This window comes from Anomaloglossus baeobatrachus, chromosome 9 (genome assembly GCF_048569485.1).
Source record: "Anomaloglossus baeobatrachus isolate aAnoBae1 chromosome 9, aAnoBae1.hap1, whole genome shotgun sequence".
Classification (NCBI taxonomy): domain Eukaryota; kingdom Metazoa; phylum Chordata; class Amphibia; order Anura; family Aromobatidae; genus Anomaloglossus; species Anomaloglossus baeobatrachus.
The window spans coordinates 162,943,297-162,962,862 of NC_134361.1; the positions used below are offsets into that span (position 1 = coordinate 162,943,297).

Genomic DNA, 19,566 nt, shown 5'->3' on the forward strand with positions numbered 1-19,566 from the left:
CAAAAAATCTGTTCTTATCAGAACAAACTGAGCTAGCTACACTTGACGAGATACGATCAGGGAGACGAGCTCCGAAGCCCAGCCGAGACCGGAAGAGGGAGATCGGACGGAAGAAGAGTTTGGCAGAAAGAAGCAAGAAGACGAAGGCTCGGAGAAGACTTGGGGAGACCAGAGGAACTTCGAGGAGGAACACAGCGGGAGAAGACACCCGGAGAAGAATCCAAGATCCAGCTCCGGGAACTCAAGCAGGAACCAGCCATGGCAAGCAAGCCAGAGAAGGCAGCCAAGAAGGCTCAGGACCCAGGGACCTCCAGGAAGGCTCATCCAGAGGCTTCTTCGGCCCAAGAGGCCCCTACCTCCGACGCCAGCCAGCTGGAGGGAGCCCGGACGCCGCCTGAAAAGGCTCCAACCCTGGAGCCTTGGATGCGGCAGACGGTCGCCCTGAAGCTAAAGGCGGTGGATGGTAGGTTGCCGGACATGTCCAGCGACGTGTTCTGCAAGAAGATGATTCTGGATCAGGGCTTCTCCAGGGCGGAAACCCTGAGTGTCCAGACCTTCATGACTGGTATTTTTCTGGTAACCTTTGCCACGGTGAATGCCTGCAGGAGATACTGGGAGGCGATGAACGCAGCGATGCCGGACTCCCCTTTTCATTCTTTTTTAGGATCCTGTCCTATACAGAGGGATGAGAAGAGGATCACGGTCTCCATGCGGAACCCGCACACCCCAGGAAGAGACATCTCCACGTTCCTGGGACGTCTCTGCACAGTGGTGAGGGAGCCATCCCACATCCTTAATGGCAACGGATTCTGGACGGGTAAGTGGTCAGTAACCGTTCGACTCTACAGGGAACCAGCATCCGAGGATGGTCTCCAGCACCTGCCCCCGACATTCTCTCTGGGAAACTCCTTTGGTCTCATCTACTACCCGGACATGCCACACAACTGCAGGAAATGTGGCGGGAAAGGGCATTCGATGAAGACCTGCAAGGAGGACGCCTGCAGGGTTTGCCGGGTGACGGGACACAGCTCCAAGGACTGCCCAAAGAAGAAGACTTGCAACCTATGTGGACAGGCGGACCACCTTTACAAGGACTGCCCACAGCGGGAGAAATCCTGGGCAAGGGTTGCCGCGGTGACCCAGTATCGGGTAGTCACAGCTTCGTCGACCAAGGCAGCTACGACCAAGGCCACAGAGGCCAAGGACAAGGCGGCCAAGAACCCGGCGACCGTGGCTCCAGCCGATGCCCCAGCAGCCACGGAGTCCAGGAAAAAGGGTAAGAAAACTGTTGCCCCCTCCCTGGTCCCCCCCCCTGTCACCCCTGTCCAAACCCCTCCCCCCCGGCCAACCCTACTGAGGATTCCACTACCTCCACCTCATTTCCCTACTCCTCAGTTGGTCTCCTCACCCCCCCCCAAAGCCCACTCTCCCTCCCCAGACCATGAGAGCAGAGGACCTCAGCACTCTTGCACTTTTCACCGAGGAGGATTTTCCAGCTCTTGTCTCCTCAGGTACAGGCCAAAGGAAAAGGAAGGTGGAAGATAGTCCTGTCGCAGAACCTTCCAAGCTGTTCATTGTGGATCCCAATCCACCCCAGGAAGAGGAGGATGGCCTCCTCCCAGAACCGGACGTGTTGGAGCAGATGGTGGAGTCCCTTGTGGCCGAAGAAGAAATGGAGGAGTCGGAAGCCACTGAGGCACCATCCCTGCTCGATCAGCTAGAAGAAGAGGGTCTGCTGGAGATACCCTTACCAGCAGGTGCCAAAGAGGAAGAACCGCCCGACCGGAGTGGTAACTAAGGCACACCGCCTGCGCTAACTTTCTCTTTCCTCCAATGACTGCTAACATTAACATCTTTTCCATTAATGTTAGGAGCATCAGAGACAAGTTCCGACGTCAGACAATTTTTGCGTTCCTTAACACTCAGTCTAGTGATGTATTTTTCCTGCAGGAATGCTCCCTTCCCTCCTCTAGGTCCTTCAACCATCTGGCCAGGGAGTGGACCCATGGCCCATCCTACTGGTCCGGCGGAGGCGACTGTAGGTCCGCGGGGGTCGCCGTGCTGATCAGGGGAAGCGCCTTCACATTGGACTCTGTTCAGGAAATCGTCTGCGGCAGGTTACTGCTCGTGGATGGCACCTGGGCGGGAGAACCTGTCAGGTTCATCAATGTGTATGCTTCTCCTGTGAAGAGCGATCGACTGGAGCTCCTCCAAGCCCTGCGCCCTCAGCTCGCTACCGCCAGGACGGTAGTGATGGCCGGGGATTTCAACTGCCCGATTGAGGAGGATGGACGCAGTTCTGGAACGGCTGCCAAGTTGGACGTCACATCCAAACTGCTCATTGAGATGGTGACCGAAGCCTCTCTTGTGGACGTTGTTGGCTCCATCGGACACGGATCCGTGAACTATTCATGGTGCCGATCCGATGGCTCGCTGCGTTCCAGGATTGACTTTGTGTTTACCTCTCGGGCGGTTGGGCGGAGTGGGCACTCGATGGTCCCCTGCTTCTTCTCTGACCACAGAGCCATTCACTTTCAAGGTGTGCTGGGCCATGGCTTCCCCATTGGCCCGGGCTCCTGGAAGCTGAACTGCTCTCTGCTGGAAAAGGGTGAGATTCTGGAGGAGCTTAGAGCTGCCTACTCCACGTGGCGGGCCTACAAGGCGGGCTTCCGGTCTGTTTCTGACTGGTGGGAATACGTTAAACTCGAGTTCCGTTTCTTCTTTCAGGCAAAGAGTCAACAACAGGCGTGTCTGAAGAGGAGGGACTTCAGGAGACTCCAGCGTGAGCTGCGTTCCCTGCAGGACCTTCTTCGATGCGGCTGGGACGTGAGAGAGGAGCTGGAGGAGACTAAGAGGAGCCTGAAAAGGCACTTCGAGGAGGAGTCCAAGCGAATTGTCTTCCGTTCCAAAGTGGAGAACCTGGAGAAGGGTGAGAAATGTAACTCGTTCTTTTTCAGGAAACTCCACGCCGGTCACACGCCCATGAATGAACTACGAGACGAGAGTGGAAGCATGCGACGCGGGAAAGAGAACGTGATGAAGGTCGTCAGCGACTTCTACAGCGAACTCTACGCCCGCAAGACTACTGACCCCGAGGCCGCCGATAAGTTCCTGTCAGGTATCACTAACCATCTTGACCCTGCAGACGCGGCGGCCATGGATGTTCCTCTGACGGTGGACGAGCTGCTCTCGGCCGCCAAATCCTTTAGTTCTGGCAGGACACCGGGCAGTGACGGCCTCCCAGCATAGCTCTATGTAGCGCTGGGAGACCTAATCTGTCCGGACCTGTTAGGGATGTATGAGGAGATGGTGGTGGAGGGCAGAATGCCTCCATCTCTGAGGGAAGGAATGGTCACGATCCTGTACAAGCGTAAAGGAGAGAGGTGCGACCTGAAGAATTGGCGTCCCATCACCCTTCTGAACGTCGACTACAAGATCCTGGCCAAGACGATGGCAACGAGATTGAAGACTGTTATCGGACGGATCATCCACCCGGATCAGACCTGCGGCATCCCCGGACGTCGCATCGCAGACAGCCTGGCTCTCATGCGGGACACGGTCGAGTACATCAAAGCCCGCCGGGTGCACGCAGCCCTGATCTCGTTGGATCAGGAAAAGGCCTTCGACCGTGTTTCCCATGAGTTCCTGGGCAAAGCTCTGCACAGGTTAGGTTTGGGTAACATGTTTTGCTTGTATGTCCAACTAATGTATTTTGATATTCACAGCTCGGTGTTGGTAAACGGCTGGAAGACTGACCCCTTCCCGGTCCTCTCAGGGGTCAGACAAGGCTGTCCTCTGTCACCTCTTCTTTTTGTTTGTGTTATAGAACTCTTTGCAGAGGCTATCCGGCGGAATGGAGAGATCAGAGGGATCACCGCACCAGGACCAGAACGCTTCGAGGTCAAGTGCTCGATCTACATGGACAACGTGACCGTCTTCTGCGCGGACCGGCGCTCAGTCGACACCCTCGTCCAGACCTGTGAGACCTTCGGACGGGCTTCGGGAGCCAAAGTCAACTGCGGGAAGTCGGAAGCCATGCTCTTCAGGGACTGGCAGCCGGCCTCTTCCGCCCCCTTCCCTTTCAGCATCCAGCCGGATTTCATCAAGGTTCTTGGAGTCTGGTTCGGGAAGGAAGGAGCAGCCCTCAAGTCCTGGGAGGAACGCTTGACCAAGATCACCCAACGGATCGGTCTGTGGAGCCTCAGACGCCTCACCTGTGAGGGCAAAGCACTGGTCCTGCGTAACGAGGTACTGCCCGTGCTGCAGTACACGGCCCAGGCCTGGCCCCCCCTTGCCACCGTGTGCAGGGCCATTACCAGGACGGTGTTTCGTTTTGTCTGGGGATCCAAGATGGACAGAGTAAAGCGGAGCATCATGTACAAGGATCCTCGCAAGGGTGGGAAGGGCGTACCCGATATCCCCACCCTCCTGCGATCCTCCTTCGTATGTGACTGCGTTCGCCGAACTCTGCGAGTCAAGAGAGGTTCCGCGGGTGGGTCCATGTCTCGCTTCTTCCTGCTCCCCCTTTGGAGACGGTTAGGCTGGGACAAGTGGGACAGCTCCTTCCCCTACAACTGGACGACGCCATGGTTCTACGGAGACGTGGTTCGGTTTGTGAGGGAACACCAACTGGAGGGACTCAAGCCTGATTTGTGGAAGCCAAAGACTATCCACAAACTCATCAGAGCCAAGGACGAAATGGAGAACATTCCAGGACTTCATCACGACACACTGGAGACTGTTTGGACAAACGTGTCATCGGCTGGATTGACCAACGGGCACAAGGACTTGTCATGGATGGCGATACAGGGCGGACTGCCCGTCCGGTCATTCATGCACGCCCGGAACCTGTGCAAAACCCGGTACTGCCCAAGGTGCCCCTTCGTGGAGGAAACATCGCTGCACGCCTTTTGGGACTGCCGTTTTGCACAGCGCCTGTTGGTTGCCCTGGAGGATGACCTGAGGAACTCCGTCCCCAGAGGGAGCCTATCATACCATTCCGTACTTTATGGACTCTTCCCTGGGACTCACACCGTTGGAGCCATCCAGGAGGCTTGGCGCCTTATGAACTGCTTTAAGGACGCTATTTGGGTCGCCAGGAACCGGCTCATCTTGAAGAGGGAGAGGATGTCTATCCAGGATTGCCGCAGGCTGATCCACAGCCTGCTCAGAGACTATTCCATCATGGACAGTCCGGACGACAGCGCCGAGGAGGAGGTTTAAACCTCTTCAATGCCCCCTCCCTCCTTTTCCCGTTATGTGCGTCTTTCAATAAAGCTTCGGGCCTGTGATTTCCCCACCCTATCCCCCTTTTCCCCTACCCCCACCCCCCAATCGCCGGTTCGTCGTTATATTTATTGTCTAACTTTTTCTTTCAGCTTGAGTGTTATGGATAGCATAGGAGCGTGATGTATAGTTTAGTGCGTCGTACTCTATGGCTATGTAAGAATGATTGTATATTTCTGTGTGTACGGGGCTGCGGCACTGTACACGGTTTGTTACCTTTTTGTGAGTAGTGCATGATAATAAAGATGCTGTTAAATCAAAAAATCTGTTCTTATCAGTTTAATATCTGATACGTCCCCTATCTGGGGACCATATATTAAATGGATTTTTAGAACAGGGAGATGGAAAAAGAGCTTGCTCTGTCCACTCCACGCATTGACCTGGTATTGCAGTACCTCCAGGACCGGTGCACCCCTTCTTAACCCAGTTTCCAAAAGCAGAACTCAATTCACCTGATTCATATTAGCCCGATTTAATGAATTGGAAGAAAGCATACGTCTTCATATGCACCTCAATACTTCCTCCTTTTGTTTTTTATCTTTCACACTTTTTACTTTCTTTATTCATCCAAATAGCAAACTCATCACCACTCAACCTGACCAACTCGACTATGTCCCGTGCTGCAGTATCTTGTTCTCTGTCTTATCTAGATCATTTGCAATTGAATGGAATAGATCCCTTTTGGACAAAGTGGATTCACCTGCTGCTGCAGTGACCACAGGTGTGATAAGATCTAGAATTGGCATCTGGTGCGATCTCTCCGCTTCCACTCCAAAGAAAGTTACCTGTTTATTCCTATCATGCATTGGTTTTTGGGGTTTTCTTTGAGCAATGATGATGTCTTGAGTGGGCTGTTGGCTCCCTCACCTGGAGGAAGAGTTTGCTTGCTCTTGGACATTCTAAAAGAGAGGTCATGATAGACATTTAGCTTCTGAACCCAATTGGGGACAGTCATGGGTGATGAATGTTTTGCAACCTGCTGCGCAGCCTGATACCGCAATATAAGGAACGTCAAATACTAAGAATGGGCGGCCTATGAAAGAATTACTACTTTCATTAAGTACACTTAAACGGCTAATTGGGAATAGACAAACTGTAAAAAGCCCTCTGAGAAAGCCCCCCTCTAACCTTTGTTAGTAAGCTTTTCTGTAGTCTGCCTGTTGATGTATTTTCCGTTTGAACAGTGCACAACATGAAGAGACGGAACACTGGCGGCTTGTCACAATGCCCCCCGCTGACATCACAATAGCGCTGCTGCCTAGAAAGCTAGCTGCGCAGCAGAAGTTTCTCTTTGGGTGGGAGGTGGGCTAGTGGAAGGAGGGGGCAAGCTTTTTTTTTTTTTTTTTCTCGGGTGGTAGGGGGATGATAGGAGAAGGGATGCGGGTGGTGAGATGGGTACAGAGGGCAGGGTTTGGGGCTGGGAAGGGAAGGGAAAAGATTAGGGTTTGGGGATGATGAAAGGGCTTTCTACGGGTAAGGATGGCAAAGGGTGGCAGTGACGGAAAGTCAGGCAACCTGTCCTGTCCGTCTTTTTGTATCATGAATTGAAAAGACTGCAAGGGGGAGGGGAGTTGCTTGCGCCCAAAAGGAGGAGTTATTCAGATTCATTGCAGTGGGCGGCGGCTGCAAAACGCACCATTCTTCTTGTTTTTGCTCTGCAAAGCAGCCTTTTCAAGGGTTGGCTTGGGTGACAAAATGTCTTGTGTAGGCGTGGGTTTGTCTCCCTCTCGCTCTCTCTCCCTAAGATGTGTCCGGCATAGGCCAGGGTGCCACTCGAGGCCCAAACCAATTCTGGTTATCGCTTCTCGGCCTTTTGGCTAAGATCAAGTGTAGTTTGGGAGGGTACTACCTTGGTTGGTGCTGAAAGGTGCCAGGGTATTGCACAACTGCTGGCCTTGGGGGAGTGTGCATCGTAGGATGTCATAGCCCTCTTGTGACGGACAGTTACCTGGGCAACGAGAAGCGGTCACTTTATTATTTTCAAACTCATCCTTCAAAAAAAAAAAAAAAAAAAAAAATCTGTTCTTATCAGTTTAATATCTGATACGTCCCCTATCTGGGGACCATATATTAAATGGATTTTTAGAACAGGGAGATGGAAAAAGAGCTTGCTCTGTCCACTCCACGCATTGACCTGGTATTGCAGTACCTCCAGGACCGGTGCACCCCTTCTTAACCCAGTTTCCAAAAGCAGAACTCAATTCACCTGATTCATATTAACCCGATTTAATGAATTGGAAGAAAGCATACGTCTTCATATGCACCTCAATACTTCCTCCTTTTGTTTTTTATCTTTCACACTTTTTACTTTCTTTATTCATCCAAATAGCAAACTCATCACCACTCAACCTGACCAACTCGACTATGTCCCGTGCTGCAGTATCTTGTTCTCTGTCTTATCTAGATCATTTGCAATTGAATGGAATAGATCCCTTTTGGACAAAGTGGATTCACCTGCTGCTGCAGTGACCACAGGTGTGATAAGATCTAGAATTGGCATCTGGTGCGATCTCTCCGCTTCCACTCCAAAGAAAGTTACCTGTTTATTCCTATCATGCATTGGTTTTTGGGGTTTTCTTTGAGCAATGATGATGTCTTGAGTGGGCTGTTGGCTCCCTCACCTGGAGGAAGAGTTTGCTTGCTCTTGGACATTCTAAAAGAGAGGTCATGATAGACATTGAGCTTCTGAGCTCAATTAGGGACAGTCATGGGTGATGAATGTTTTGCAACCTGCTGCGCAGCCTGATACCGCAATATAAGGAACGTCAAATACTAAGAATGGGCGGCCTATGAAAGAATTACTACTTTCATTAAGTACACTTAAACGGCTAATTGGGAATAGACAAACTCTAAAAAGCCCTCTGAGAAAGCCCCCCTCTAACCTTTGTTAGTAAGCTTTTCTGTAGTCTGCCTGTTGATGTATTTTCCGTTTGAACAGTGCACAACATGAAGAGACGGAACACTGGCGGCTTGTCACAATGCCCCCCGCTGACATCACAATAGCGCTGCTGCCTAGAAAGCTAGCTGCGCAGCAGAAGTTTCTCTTTGGGTGGGAGGTGGGCTAGTGGAAGGAGGGGGCAAGCTTTTTTTTTTTCTCGGGTGGTAGGGGGATGATAGGAGAAGGGATGCGGGTGGTGAGATGGGTACAGAGGGCAGGGTTTGGGGCTGGGAAGGGAAGGGAAAAGATTAGGGTTTGGGGATGATGAAAGGGCTTTCTACGGGTAAGGATGGCAAAGGGTGGCAGTGACGGAAAGTCAGGCAACCTGTCCTGTCCGTCTTTTTGTATCATGAATTGAAAAGACTGCAAGGGGGAGGGGAGTTGCTTGCGCCCAAAAGGAGGAGTTATTCAGATTCATTGCAGTGGGCGGCGGCTGCAAAACGCACCATTCTTCTTGTTTTTGCTCTGCAAAGCAGCCTTTTCAAGGGTTGGCTTGGGTGACAAAATGTCTTGTGTAGGCGTGGGTTTGTCTCCCTCTCGCTCTCTCTCCCTAAGATGTGTCCGGCATAGGCCAGGGTGCCACTCGAGGCCCAAACCAATTCTGGTTATCGCTTCTCGGCCTTTTGGCTAAGATCAAGTGTAGTTTGGGAGGGTACTACCTTGGTTGGTGCTGAAAGGTGCCAGGGTATTGCACAACTGCTGACCTTGGGGGAGTGTGCATCGTAGGATGTCATAGCCCTCTTGTGACGGACGGTTACCTGGGCAACGAGAGGCGGTCACTTTATTATTTTCAAACTCATCCTTCAAAAAAAAAAAAAAAAAAAAAAAAAATCTGTTCTTATCAGTTTAATATCTGATACGTCCCCTATCTGGGGACCATATATTAAATGGATTTTTAGAACAGGGAGATGGAAAAAGAGCTTGCTCTGTCCACTCCACGCATTGACCTGGTATTGCAGTACCTCCAGGACCGGTGCACCCCTTCTTAACCCAGTTTCCAAAAGCAGAACTCAATTCACCTGATTCATATTAGCCCGATTTAATGAATTGGAAGAAAGCATACGTCTTCATATGCACCTCAATACTTCCTCCTTTTGTTTTTTATCTTTCACACTTTTTACTTTCTTTATTCATCCAAATAGCAAACTCATCACCACTCAACCTGACCAACTCGACTATGTCCCGTGCTGCAGTATCTTGTTCTCTGTCTTATCTAGATCATTTGCAATTGAATGGAATAGATCCCTTTTGGACAAAGTGGATTCACCTGCTGCTGCAGTGACCACAGGTGTGATAAGATCTAGAATTGGCATCTGGTGCGATCTCTCCGCTTCCACTCCAAAGAAAGTTACCTGTTTATTCCTATCATGCATTGGTTTTTGGGGTTTTCTTTGAGCAATGATGATGTCTTGAGTGGGCTGTTGGCTCCCTCACCTGGAGGAAGAGTTTGCTTGCTCTTGGACATTCTAAAAGAGAGGTCATGATAGACATTTAGCTTCTGAACCCAATTGGGGACAGTCATGGGTGATGAATGTTTTGCAACCTGCTGCGCAGCCTGATACCGCAATATAAGGAACGTCAAATACTAAGAATGGGCGGCCTATGAAAGAATTACTACTTTCATTAAGTACACTTAAACGGCTAATTGGGAATAGACAAACTGTAAAAAGCCCTCTGAGAAAGCCCCCCTCTAACCTTTGTTAGTAAGCTTTTCTGTAGTCTGCCTGTTGATGTATTTTCCGTTTGAACAGTGCACAACATGAAGAGACGGAACACTGGCGGCTTGTCACAATGCCCCCCGCTGACATCACAATAGCGCTGCTGCCTAGAAAGCTAGCTGCGCAGCAGAAGTTTCTCTTTGGGTGGGAGGTGGGCTAGTGGAAGGAGGTGGCAAGCTTTTTTTTTTTCTCGGGTGGTAGGGGGATGATAGGAGAAGGGATGCGGGTGGTGAGATGGGTACAGAGGGCAGGGTTTGGGGCTGGGAAGGGAAGGGAAAAGATTAGGGTTTGGGGATGATGAAAGGGCTTTCTACGGGTAAGGATGGCAAAGGGTGGCAGTGACGGAAAGTCAGGCAACCTGTCCTGTCCGTCTTTTTGTATCATGAATTGAAAAGACTGCAAGGGGGAGGGGAGTTGCTTGCGCCCAAAAGGAGGAGTTATTCAGATTCATTGCAGTGGGCGGCGGCTGCAAAACGCACCATTCTTCTTGTTTTTGCTCTGCAAAGCAGCCTTTTCAAGGGTTGGCTTGGGTGACAAAATGTCTTGTGTAGGCGTGGGTTTGTCTCCCTCTCGCTCTCTCTCCCTAAGATGTGTCCGGCATAGGCCAGGGTGCCACTCGAGGCCCAAACCAATTCTGGTTATCGCTTCTCGGCCTTTTGGCTAAGATCAAGTGTAGTTTGGGAGGGTACTACCTTGGTTGGTGCTGAAAGGTGCCAGGGTATTGCACAACTGCTGGCCTTGGGGGAGTGTGCATCGTAGGATGTCATAGCCCTCTTGTGACGGACAGTTACCTGGGCAACGAGAAGCGGTCACTTTATTATTTTCAAACTCATCCTTCAAAAAAAAAAAAAAAAATCTGTTCTTATCAGTTTAATATCTGATACGTCCCCTATCTGGGGACCATATATTAAATGGATTTTTAGAACAGGGAGATGGAAAAAGAGCTTGCTCTGTCCACTCCACGCATTGACCTGGTATTGCAGTACCTCCAGGACCGGTGCACCCCTTCTTAACCCAGTTTCCAAAAGCAGAACTCAATTCACCTGATTCATATTAGCCCGATTTAATGAATTGGAAGAAAGCATACGTCTTCATATGCACCTCAATACTTCCTCCTTTTGTTTTTTATCTTTCACACTTTTTACTTTCTTTATTCATCCAAATAGCAAACTCATCACCACTCAACCTGACCAACTCGACTATGTCCCGTGCTGCAGTATCTTGTTCTCTGTCTTATCTAGATCATTTGCAATTGAATGGAATAGATCCCTTTTGGACAAAGTGGATTCACCTGCTGCTGCAGTGACCACAGGTGTGATAAGATCTAGAATTGGCATCTGGTGCGATCTCTCCGCTTCCACTCCAAAGAAAGTTACCTGTTTATTCCTATCATGCATTGGTTTTTGGGGTTTTCTTTGAGCAATGATGATGTCTTGAGTGGGCTGTTGGCTCCCTCACCTGGAGGAAGAGTTTGCTTGCTCTTGGACATTCTAAAAGAGAGGTCATGATAGACATTTAGCTTCTGAACCCAATTGGGGACAGTCATGGGTGATGAATGTTTTGCAACCTGCTGCGCAGCCTGATACCGCAATATAAGGAACGTCAAATACTAAGAATGGGCGGCCTATGAAAGAATTACTACTTTCATTAAGTACACTTAAACGGCTAATTGGGAATTGACAAACTGTAAAAAGCCCTCTGAGAAAGCCCCCCTCTAACCTTTGTTAGTAAGCTTTTCTGTAGTCTGCCTGTTGATGTATTTTCCGTTTGAACAGTGCACAACATGAAGAGACGGAACACTGGCGGCTTGTCACAATGCCCCCCGCTGACATCACAATAGCGCTGCTGCCTAGAAAGCTAGCTGCACAGCAGAAGTTTCTCTTTGGGTGGGAGGTGGGCTAGTGGAAGGAGGGGGCAAGCTTTTTTTTTTTTTTTTTTCTCGGGTGGTAGGGGGATGATAGGAGAAGGGATGCGGGTGGTGAGATGGGTACAGAGGGCAGGGTTTGGGGCTGGGAAGGGAAGGGAAAAGATTAGGGTTTGGGGATGATGAAAGGGCTTTCTACGGGTAAGGATGGCAAAGGGTGGCAGTGACGGAAAGTCAGGCAACCTGTCCTGTCCGTCTTTTTGTATCATGAATTGAAAAGACTGCAAGGGGGAGGGGAGTTGCTTGCGCCCAAAAGGAGGAGTTATTCAGATTCATTGCAGTGGGCGGCGGCTGCAAAACGCACCATTCTTCTTGTTTTTGCTCTGCAAAGCAGCCTTTTCAAGGGTTGGCTTGGGTGACAAAATGTCTTGTGTAGGCGTGGGTTTGTCTCCCTCTCGCTCTCTCTCCCTAAGATGTGTCCGGCATAGGCCAGGGTGCCACTCGAGGCCCAAACCAATTCTGGTTATCGCTTCTCGGCCTTTTGGCTAAGATCAAGTGTAGTATCTGTTCTTATCAGTTTAATATCTGATACGTCCCCTATCTGGGGACCATATATTAAATGGATTTTTAGAACAGGGAGATGGAAAAAGAGCTTGCTCTGTCCACTCCACGCATTGACCTGGTATTGCAGTACCTCCAGGACCGGTGCACCCCTTCTTAACCCAGTTTCCAAAAGCAGAACTCAATTCACCTGATCCATATTAGCCCGATTTAATGAATTGGAAGAAAGCATACGTCTTCATATGCACCTCAATACTTCCTCCTTTTGTTTTTTATCTTTCACACTTTTTACTTTCTTTATTCATCCAAATAGCAAACTCATCAGCACTCAACCTGACCAACTCAACTATGTCCCGTGCTGCAGTATCTTGTTCTCTGTCTTATCTAGATCATTTGCAATTGAATGGAATAGATCCCTTTTGGACAAAGTGGATTCACCTGCTGCTGCAGTGACCACAGGTGTGATAAGATCTAGAATTGGCATCTGGTGCGATCTCTCCGCTTCCACTCCAAAGAAAGTTACCTGTTTATTCCTATCATGCATTGGTTTTTGGGGTTTTCTTTGAGCAATGATGATGTCTTGAGTGGGCTGTTGGCTCCCTCACCTGGAGGAAGAGTTTGCTTGCTCTTGGACATTCTAAAAGAGAGGTCATGATAGACATTTAGCTTCTGAACCCAATTGGGGACAGTCATGGGTGATGAATGTTTTGCAACCTGCTGCGCAGCCTGATACCGCAATATAAGGAACGTCAAATACTAAGAATGGGCGGCCTATGAAAGAATTACTACTTTCATTAAGTACACTTAAACGGCTAATTGGGAATAGACAAACTGTAAAAAGCCCTCTGAGAAAGCCCCCTCTAACCTTTGTTAGTAAGCTTTTCTGTAGTCTGCCTGTTGATGTATTTTCCGTTTGAACAGTGCACAACATGAAGAGACGGAACACTGGCGGCTTGTCACAATGCCCCCCGCTGACATCACAATAGCGCTGTTGCCTAGAAAGCTAGCTGCGCAGCAGAAGTTTCTCTTTGGGTGGGAGGTGGGCTAGTGGAAGGAGGGGGCAAGCTTTTTTTTTTCTCGGGTGGTAGGGGGATGATAGGAGAAGGGATGCGGGTGGTGAGATGGGTACAGAGGGCAGGGTTTGGGGCTGGGAAGGGAAGGGAAAAGATTAGGGTTTGGGGATGATGAAAGGGCTTTCTACGGGTAAGGATGGCAAAGGGTGGCAGTGACGGAAAGTCAGGCAACCTGTCCTGTCCGTCTTTTTGTATCATGAATTGAAAAGACTGCAAGGGGGAGGGGAGTTGCTTGCGCCCAAAAGGAGGAGTTATTCAGATTCATTGCAGTGGGCGGCGGCTGCAAAACGCACCATTCTTCTTGTTTTTGCTCTGCAAAGCAGCCTTTTCAAGGGTTGGCTTGGGTGACAAAATGTCTTGTGTAGGCGTGGGTTTGTCTCCCTCTCGCTCTCTCTCCCTAAGATGTGTCCGGCATAGGCCAGGGTGCCACTCGAGGCCCAAACCAATTCTGGTTATCGCTTCTCGGCCTTTTGGCTAAGATCAAGTGTAGTTTGGGAGGGTACTACCTTGGTTGGTGCTGAAAGGTGCCAGGGTATTGCACAACTGCTGGCCTTGGGGGAGTGTGCATCGTAGGATGTCATAGCCCTCTTGTGACGGACAGTTACCTGGGCAACGAGAGGCGGTCTCTTTATTATTTTCAAACTCATCCTTCAAAAAAAAAAAAAAAAAAAATCTGTTCTTATCAGTTTAATATCTGATACGTCCCCTATCTGGGGACCATATATTAAATGGATTTTTAGAACAGGGAGATGGAAAAAGAGCTTGCTCTGTCCACTCCACGCATTGACCTGGTATTGCAGTACCTCCAGGACCGGTGCACCCCTTCTTAACCCAGTTTCCAAAAGCAGAACTCAATTCACCTGATTCATATTAGCCCGATTTAATGAATTGGAAGAAAGCATACGTCTTCATATGCACCTCAATACTTCCTCCTTTAGTTTTTTATCTTTCACACTTTTTACTTTCTTTATTCATCCAAATAGCAAACTCATCACCACTCAACCTGACCAACTCGACTATGTCCCGTGCTGCAGTATCTTGTTCTCTGTCTTATCTAGATCATTTGCAATTGAATGGAATAGATCCCTTTTGGACAAAGTGGATTCACCTGCTGCTGCAGTGACCACAGGTGTGATAAGATCTAGAATTGGCATCTGGTGCGATCTCTCCGCTTCCACTCCAAAGAAAGTTACCTGTTTATTCCTATCATGCATTGGTTTTTGGGGTTTTCTTTGAGCAATGATGATGTCTTGAGTGGGCTGTTGGCTCCCTCACCTGGAGGAAGAGTTTGCTTGCTCTTGGACATTCTAAAAGAGAGGTCATGATAGACATTTAGCTTCTGAACCCAATTGGGGACAGTCATGGGTGATGAATGTTTTGCAACCTGCTGCGCAGCCTGATACCGCAATATAAGGAACGTCAAATACTAAGAATGGGCGGCCTATGAAAGAATTACTACTTTCATTAAGTACACTTAAACGGCTAATTGGGAATAGACAAACTGTAAAAAGCCCTCTGAGAAAGCCCCCCTCTAACCTTTGTTAGTAAGCTTTTCTGTAGTCTGCCTGTTGATGTATTTTCCGTTTGAACAGTGCACAACATGAAGAGACGGAACACTGGCGGCTTGTCACAATGCCCCCCGCTGACATCACAATAGCGCTGCTGCCTAGAAAGCTAGCTGCGCAGCAGAAGTTTCTCTTTGGGTGGGAGGTGGGCTAGTGGAAGGAGGGGGCAAGCTTTTTTTTTTTTTTTTTTCTCGGGTGGTAGGGGGATGATAGGAGAAGGGATGCGGGTGGTGAGATGGGTACAGAGGGCAGGGTTTGGGGCTGGGAAGGGAAGGGAAAAGATTAGGGTTTGGGGATGATGAAAGGGCTTTCTACGGGTAAGGATGGCAAAGGGTGGCAGTGACGGAAAGTCAGGCAACCTGTCCTGTCCGTCTTTTTGTATCATGAATTGAAAAGACTGCAAGGGGGAGGGGAGTTGCTTGCGCCCAAAAGGAGGAGTTATTCAGATTCATTGCAGTGGGCGGCGGCTGCAAAACGCACCATTCTTCTTGTTTTTGCTCTGCAAAGCAGCCTTTTCAAGGGTTGGCTTGGGTGACAAAATGTCTTGTGTAGGCGTGGGTTTGTCTCCCTCTCGCTCTCTCTCCCTAAGATGTGTCCGGCATAGGCCAGGGTGCCACTCGAGGCCCAAACCAATTCTGGTTATCGCTTCTCGGCCTTTTGGCTAAGATCAATTGTAGTCCCTTCATTGGGTTTGCCTTGGTCTTGGCTGGGAGGGGCCCGGGCTTGCACAACCGCTGGCCTCGGGGATTGTTGCGCCTTTTGGTGCTTACGTCCCCTTGTGGCTGGTGGGTCCTGGGCTCGGGAGGCGATCACCCAGGCACTGCGCTTTTGTGTGGTGGCCTGCTGGCCTTCGGGGCTACCTTGATTCTGAAAATTGCGGATGAAATCTCATCTGTTCTTATCAGTTTAATATCTGATACGTCCCCTATCTGGGGACCATATATTAAATGGATTTTTAGAACAGGGAGATGGAAAAAGAGCTTGCTCTGTCCACTCCACGCATTGACCTGGTATTGCAGTACCTCCAGGACCGGTGCACCCCTTCTTAACCCAGTTTCCAAAAGCAGAACTCAATTCACCTGATTCATATTAGCCCGATTTAATGAATTGGAAGAAAGCATACGTCTTCATATGCACCTCAATACTTCCTCCTTTTGTTTTTTATCTTTCACACTTTTTACTTTCTTTATTCATCCAAATAGCAAACTCATCACCACTCAACCTGACCAACTCGACTATGTCCCGTGCTGCAGTATCTTTTTCTCTGTCTTATCTAGATCATTTGCAATTGAATGGAATAGATCCCTTTTGGACAAAGTGGATTCACCTGCTGCTGCAGTGACCACAGGTGTGATAAGATCTAGAATTGGCATCTGGTGCGATCTCTCCGCTTCCACTCCAAAGAAAGTTACCTGTTTATTCCTATCATGCATTGGTTTTTGGGGTTTTCTTTGAGCAATGATGATGTCTTGAGTGGGCTGTTGGCTCCCTCACCTGGAGGAAGAGTTTGCTTGCTCTTGGACATTCTAAAAGAGAGGTCATGATAGACATTTAGCTTCTGAACCCAATTGGGGACAGTCATGGGTGATGAATGTTTTGCAACCTGCTGCGCAGCCTGATACCGCAATATAAGGAACGTCAAATACTCAGAATGGGCGGCCTATGAAAGAATTACTACTTTCATTAAGTACACTTAAACGGCTAATTGGGAATAGACAAACTGTAAAAAGCCCTCTGAGAAAGCCCCCCTCTAACCTTTGTTAGTAAGCTTTTCTGTAGTCTGCCTGTTGATGTATTTTCCGTTTGAACAGTGCACAACATGAAGAGACGGAACACTGGCGGCTTGTCACAATGCCCCCCGCTGACATCACAATAGCGCTGCTGCCTAGAAAGCTAGCTGCGCAGCAGAAGTTTCTCTTTGGGTGGGAGGTGGGCTAGTGGAAGGAGGGGGCAAGCTTTTTTTTTTTTTTTTTTCTCGGGTGGTAGGGGGATGATAGGAGAAGGGATGCGGGTGGTGAGATGGGTACAGAGGGCAGGGTTTGGGGCTGGGAAGGGAAGGGAAAAGATTAGGGTTTGGGGATGATGAAAGGGCTTTCTACGGGTAAGGATGGCAAAGGGTGGCAGTGACGGAAAGTCAGGCAACCTGTCCTGTCCGTCTTTTTGTATCATGAATTGAAAAGACTGCAAGGGGGAGGGGAGTTGCTTGCGCCCAAAAGGAGGAGTTATTCAGATTCATTGCAGTGGGCGGCGGCTGCAAAACGCACCATTCTTCTTGTTTTTGCTCTGCAAAGCAGCCTTTTCAAGGGTTGGCTTGGGTGACAAAATGTCTTGTGTAGGCGTGGGTTTGTCTCCCTCTCGCTCTCTCTCCCTAAGATGTGTCCGGCATAGGCCAGGGTGCCACTCGAGGCCCAAACCAATTCTGGTTATCGCTTCTCGGCCTTTTGGCTAAGATCAAGTGTAGTATCGTTCGAAAAGGTGGTTTAAGGCTCCGGCCACCTTAGTACAATGATGCAATGCACACTGGAAGGTTGCGCTTGTTAGTACTTTGGGAGGATAGTATATCCATCTAGAGGAAACCATGGCCCTACCAGGATCGAGGCTATTAGACTGAGTAAGTGTGGGGGCTATGGTGCAATGTGCCCCAGGATTGACGACCCTGGAGTGAGTCTGAGCTTGCTGGCTTGGGACCCCGGCGAGCCTTGGGCTCTGTAGCACACCGTACCTTGCCTTTTCATACTTTCTGAGCATATTGCTCTATCCCGGCCTTCTGGCTAGGAAGGGAAATTTTTATAATCATGGTCGGAGGTCCGTTCAGCTTTGGGCTGAGAAACCAACACCCGGTTGGAGGTCTGGGTCAGCTTTGGCTGAGAAACCAACACCCGGTTGGAGGTCCGGGTCAGCTTCGGCTGAGAAACCAACACCCGGTTGGAGGTCCGGGTCAGCTTCGGCTGAGAAACCAACACCCGGTTGGAGGTCCGGTTAGCCTTGGGCTGAGAAACCAACACCGGTTGATGGTCCGGGCAGTTTCGGCTGCGAAACCAAAAACTAGTAGCTCTCTACTCCACTTGGGTAAGATGCCTGGGTGGACGCTGGGAGCAACGACAAGGCTCAACCAGGCTTCGGCTTGGGGGAGCACCGAAGATCCCTGACCCTTGCTGTGGCCTTCTGGCTCGGAGGGACGGGGTTGATTTTTGGGGACCCTCTCCTCACGGAGGGGTCCACACGAATCCTAGCCTTTGCACTGTTTTTGGTGTGACTTTGGTCATGCATTTTTTGCGGTGCTTTGGAAAGCTTCATTAAATCAAAAAATCTGTTCTTATCAGTTTAATATCTGATACGTCCCCTATCTGGGGACCATATATTAAATGGATTTTTAGAACAGGGAGATGGAAAAAGAGCTTGCTCTGTCCACTCCACGCATTGACCTGGTATTGCAGTACCTCCAGGACCGGTGCACCCCTTCTTAACCCAGTTTCCAAAAGCAGAACTCAATTCACCTGATTCATATTAGCCCGATTTAATGAATTGGAAGAAAGCATACGTCTTCATATGCACCTCAATACTTCCTCCTTTTGTTTTTTATCTTTCACACTTTTTACTTTCTTTATTCATCCAAATAGCAAACTCATCACCACTCAACCTGACCAACTCGACTATGTCCCGTGCTGCAGTATCTTGTTCTCTGTCTTATCTAGATCATTTGCAATTGAATGGAATAGATCCCTTTTGGACAAAGTGGATTCACCTGCTGCTGCAGTGACCACAGGTGTGATAAGATCTAGAATTGGCATCTGGTGCGATCTCTCCGCTTCCACTCCAAAGAAAGTTACCTGTTTATTCCTATCATGCATTGGTTTTTGGGGTTTTCTTTGAGCAATGATGATGTCTTGAGTGGGCTGTTGGCTCCCTCACCTGGAGGAAGAGTTTGCTTGCTCTTGGACATTCTAAAAGAGAGGTCATGATAGACATTTAGCTTCTGAACCCAATTGGGGACAGTCATGGGTGATGAATGTTTTGCAACCTGCTGCGCAGCCTGATACCGCAATATAAGGAACGTCAAATACTAAGAATGGGCGGCCTATGAAAGAATTACTACTTTCATTAAGTACACTTAAACGGCTAATTGGGAATAGACAAACTGTAAAAAGCCCTCTGAGAAAGCCCCCCTCTAACCTTTGTTAGTAAGCTTTTCTGTAGTCTGCCTGTTGATGTATTTTCCGTTTGAACAGTGCACAACATGAAGAGACGGAACACTGGCGGCTTGTCACAATGCCCCCCGCTGACATCACAATAGCGCTGCTGCCTAGAAAGCTAGCTGCGCAGCAGAAGTTTCTCTTTGGGTGGGAGGTGGGCTAGTGGAAGGAGGGGGCAAACTTTTTTTTTTTTTTTTTTCTCGGGTGGTAGGGGGATGATAGGAGAAGGGATGCGGGTGGTGAGATGGGTACAGAGGGCAGGGTTTGGGGCTGGGAAGGGAAGGGAAAAGATTAGGGTTTGGGGATGATGAAAGGGCTTTCTACGGGTAAGGATGGCAAAGGGTGGCAGTGACGGAAAGTCAGGCAAC

General features: G+C 49.3%; 6 non-coding genes and 3 pseudogenes across 6 annotated transcripts; all 9 read left to right on the top strand.

Moving 5' to 3' along the window:
* The first annotated feature begins 5,498 nt into the window (after positions 1–5,498).
* LOC142253008 (U2 spliceosomal RNA) lies at positions 5,499–5,703 on the top strand (annotated as a pseudogene).
* A 1,556-nt stretch (positions 5,704–7,259) lies between these two features.
* Positions 7,260–7,457, top strand: LOC142253470 (U2 spliceosomal RNA). The gene has a single exon (XR_012726759.1). It is a non-coding gene; the product is annotated as a U2 spliceosomal RNA (small nuclear RNA).
* Positions 7,458–9,007: 1,550 nt separating this feature from the next.
* LOC142253484 (U2 spliceosomal RNA) lies at positions 9,008–9,208 on the top strand (annotated as a pseudogene).
* Positions 9,209–10,758: 1,550 nt separating this feature from the next.
* On the top strand, positions 10,759–10,950 carry LOC142253437 (U2 spliceosomal RNA). Its single transcript, XR_012726720.1, has one exon. It is a non-coding gene; the product is annotated as a U2 spliceosomal RNA (small nuclear RNA).
* Positions 10,951–12,331: 1,381 nt separating this feature from the next.
* LOC142252500 (U2 spliceosomal RNA) lies at positions 12,332–12,522 on the top strand. Its single transcript, XR_012725875.1, has one exon. It is a non-coding gene; the product is annotated as a U2 spliceosomal RNA (small nuclear RNA).
* Positions 12,523–14,070: 1,548 nt separating this feature from the next.
* On the top strand, positions 14,071–14,265 carry LOC142253454 (U2 spliceosomal RNA). The gene has a single exon (XR_012726739.1). It is a non-coding gene; the product is annotated as a U2 spliceosomal RNA (small nuclear RNA).
* A 1,600-nt stretch (positions 14,266–15,865) lies between these two features.
* On the top strand, positions 15,866–16,049 carry LOC142253380 (U2 spliceosomal RNA). The gene has a single exon (XR_012726674.1). It is a non-coding gene; the product is annotated as a U2 spliceosomal RNA (small nuclear RNA).
* A 1,381-nt stretch (positions 16,050–17,430) lies between these two features.
* LOC142253680 (U2 spliceosomal RNA) lies at positions 17,431–17,572 on the top strand (annotated as a pseudogene).
* A 697-nt stretch (positions 17,573–18,269) lies between these two features.
* On the top strand, positions 18,270–18,467 carry LOC142253216 (U2 spliceosomal RNA). Its single transcript, XR_012726528.1, has one exon. It is a non-coding gene; the product is annotated as a U2 spliceosomal RNA (small nuclear RNA).
* Positions 18,468–19,566: the final 1,099 nt, after the last annotated feature.